Genomic DNA, 4,159 nt, shown 5'->3' on the forward strand with positions numbered 1-4,159 from the left:
TTATTCTTTTTATGTGTGTACCATCAAATTGGATCTGACTGGTACAGGAGGCGATTGTTCCTCCTTCTTCAGCAGAGCATCTGGTGGATTTGAACCACGCACCTCTGGGATTGCAGTGCAGTTTCCTGCCACTAGGCCACCAGAGCTCGCCTTAAATGTAATTTCTAAAGTGTCATTTTCTTTAGTGGTAGAATCATATCTACAGAGCAGTGAAAATAACAAAAAGAAAATCCTCATTGCTATCCAATTGGAACCGACCCCTAGCAGACCCTCCAACACGTTTTCAGAAACTGTAAATCACAAGGGAAGAGAGAGCTCATCTTTCTCCCATGAAGAAGCTGGTGGGTTCAAACCACACACGTGACTTTAGGTTGATAGAACGACTCCTTGTGCAAAAGGGAGCAAAATTCTCCATGTGGAAGTGAGCCACATTCTACGAAGCAGTTCCCAGGACCAGTTGCCAGGCGTTCAATTTATTTGGAGCATCAGCCTTTTACTTTCATTCTAGGTAACCTAGAAGTCCTGGGCCCAGAGGAAATTCACCATGAGGCTGCATCTCCTAGGATTCTTTGTCTTTTCAGGATCATGCTCCTTCACACTCCCCCATTTCTAGCATATAGAAGTATTATTATAAGACATATTCCCTCATCTTGCTACTTAAAGCTGTGGTTTTCATTTTCTCCCATATAATGAAGACTCATAAGGATAGACACATGTTCCCAGACCGTTGGAGTGTTTGGTGGCTAATGAAGGGTCACTGGGCACTGATGATCACTCAGTTAATATATAAGGTGCTCACCAGCAAGGAGTGGGAAGAGAATGTGGTAAGTCCATTTCTTTAGCCTAAATTTGAATCCACTCTATATAAATAGATGACTCTACATGTGAACTGAGAACATAGTTCTCTAAATAACCATAATTCCTCTAGTTTATGATAATATTTTCATAAATAAAGCAAGATCTTTAAAATTTATGTTCTTCTGAATTTAGTAAGTTATTTCACACATGTCATGCTTTATGATATGCAGCTATATCTTACAGCCAGCTTTAGGTATTTCAAGCTTTGGGTTATTCATAAATATTTTAATACAAATAAAAATAAAGTAAGCTCCAATATTTTCCAAGACTAAAAATACAACTATTAATCATCTATGATTTCATTAGTGTTCTCTATCACACATAAAATTAAGATTATAAATCTTTATTTAGTTTCTTTTAAAGATGTCTAGAGTTTACAGTCCAAGAATTTTTAAAATGTACTGAAACTAGTCAGAAAAGAGTTATTTTTAACCTGAATACTACATATCCAGTTTTATATCACCCACTATTCTATATACTAGTTGTTTGCACATATTATCTGCCTTATTTATTATGTGTGGCTTGTCATAATTGTCTACTTCAAATATCATTCTCGTTTACCAACTAGAAATTCTTGGTTTGATTTCGAAGCCAACTACCACCTCCAGGGAAAAATAAAAGTAAAAGAGTGATGACATGAAAAAAGTAGCCTTTCCTTTTCTCCACTTTCACTAGAAAATATGTACAGATAATTAGGTTCATAAATCTGATTTCTCTCCAAAGGACTGAGCCGAAAAGGGAACTTGAGCACTAATAAAATAATTCTGTGTGATATACCTTAAATTTTAAAAGATTGCTTTGTATTTTTCTTATTACCAAGAAAATGAGTAAAAAAAAAATCAACTATATAAGTTTAAATTCCCCGAAAAGTGTATTTTTGGGTGGTGAAGCCATTGAAAGAATTGTAGTAAAGTTACAGACCACGTTCTAGTTTCATATGTTGCTGTGCGCATTGAGTCAGAACCGAACTCATAGCTGACCTCCCAGTGGGTTTTCAGAGGCCTAAATGGCACAAGAGGTTGCTGATCTTCCTCCACAGAGCAGCCGGTAGATTTGAAGTTTTCTCTTCCATCCGCTTCCTCCTACACAGAGCTTTAGAACTTGCTTTTCTAAAGAACGAACACAAGACTGTGCTGACTGCTACAGTTAAAATTATTTTTTGAGTTATGCTCTACTATTATTTTAGACAAAACCCTCCTAGAGTATGGAATTCATATGGTTTAGAAAAATTGCAACAAATATATTAAACCTACTTTTCATTTTCAGAGGTTTTCTAGCTGTTAATTTAGTAGAAAATAAATACAATAAAAATAAATACTAGTAGAACTGCAAAATGGTACAACAATTCTGGAAGGTAATTTGGCATTTCCTCAAAAAGCTGAACTTAAATATTCCATATAACTTCCCTAACAGCATTATTCACAATAGCAAGAAAATGAAAACAGTTCAAATTCCCATTAACAAATGAATGGATTGGGAAATTATGGTACATTCATACAATGGACTACTATGCAACACTCAGAAGCAATGTTGTTGTTATTATGTGCCATCAAGTTGCCTGTAACTCATAGCGACCCTATGTACAACAGCCCTAAAACCTGCTCTATCCTGTGCCAATCTTATTGTCTCAGACATACCTAATCCCATTATTCCAGTCACTAAATCAACCTATTTCATCAAAGGTCTTCCTCTCTTGCTTTGCCCCTCCACCCTCCCAAGTCTGATGTCCCTCTCCAAGGACTAGTTCCTCCTTGCAACATGTCCAAAGTATGTCAGATGAAGCTTCGGGATCCTTGCCTCCGAGGAGCAGCCTGGTCTCATCCGCCCTAGGACAAACTTGTTTGTTCTCCTAGCAGTCAATGGTATATTCAATACTCTTCTCCAGCACCACAGCTCAAAGGCATCAACTCTCCTTCTATCATTCCTAGTCATTGTCCAGCTTTTGAATGCATAGCAAGTGATTGCAAAGACCATGGCCTATGGGTTGGTAATAACTCTATGCTACAAAACAATATAATTGGATAACACACATGCACACACCTATATATGTTGTTGTTGTTGTGTGCTGTTGAGTCAGAACCAACCAATAGCTTACTTTTTGGTGGGTATTCAGAGACAGTTAACCATCTGGAAGGGGAAAGATATCACATTAATAAAATAAAAAACAAAACAAAAATTAAAAACACCCACAACCACATAATCCTGTCAATTGATTTTGATAAGGCCTGTGACAAAATCCAACACAACTTCCTGATTAAAACATTTAACAAAATAGCAACAAAGGGTAATATTCTCAACATAGTGAAAACTACATATCCAAAACCAATGTTAACATTATTCTCAATGGAGGGAGACTAAAGGCATGCCCCTTACTAACAAGGACCAGACATGGATGCCCAGGATCACCACTCCTACTCTATATTGTACTGGAAGTACTGTCTACAACAAGAAGATAAGAGAGGGAAGTAATAGGCATTCGGATTGGTAAAGAAATAGTAGAACTAGTGCTATATGCACATAATAGAGAGTTCTGGTGTTCTAGTGGCAAGAAGTTGTGCTGCAATCTCGAAGGCACACAGTTCGAATTCACCAGCTGCTCTGTAGGAGGATGGGCAATCTCCTCCTGTGCAATTAACTGCCTCTGAAATCCCACTGGAGGGTCAGCTATGGGTTGATTCTGACTCAACAATAAACAACAAAATATGCAGAAAATATGATAGTGTGCACAGAAAACCTTAAAGATGCAACAAATCTCTTAGGCCTAGTAGACAAATAGTGGCAGGATACAAGAGCAACATATAAAAATCAATTGACTTTCTTTACAAAAGCAAAAAAAAGCATAGAAAAGGAAACTAAGAAAAGAACACCACATATAACAGTTAACCACAATATGAAAGATCTAGAAATTAACTCAACTAGAGACACAAAACACCATTATAAGGAAAACTACAAAACACTACTACAAAAAACAATAAGAGATCTAAGTAAGTGGGACTATATTTCCTGTTACTGGATAGGAAGACTCAACATTGTGAAAATGACAATCCTACCGATAACAATCTAAACGTTCAACACAATCCCAATGGAGGTACCAAATTCATTCTTTAAGAAGATAGAAAAGCCAATGTCCAGTTTTATTTTGGGGAAGAAGTAGAAACCCTTAATAAACAAAGCTCTTCTGGAAAATAAAAATGTCATTTCCCCCCCTTTATTGCTACCACAATCTAAAAACAAAACAAAACTTCAAACACAAATTATTGAGGAGTAGTGATGTCAGTTTGAAGACTAAGGCACGTCTAAT

Source organism: Elephantulus edwardii, unplaced genomic scaffold (genome assembly GCF_000299155.1).
Source record: "Elephantulus edwardii isolate Elephantulus edwardi_28Jun2011 unplaced genomic scaffold, EleEdw1.0 scaffold00008, whole genome shotgun sequence".
NCBI lineage: Eukaryota > Metazoa > Chordata > Mammalia > Macroscelidea > Macroscelididae > Elephantulus > Elephantulus edwardii.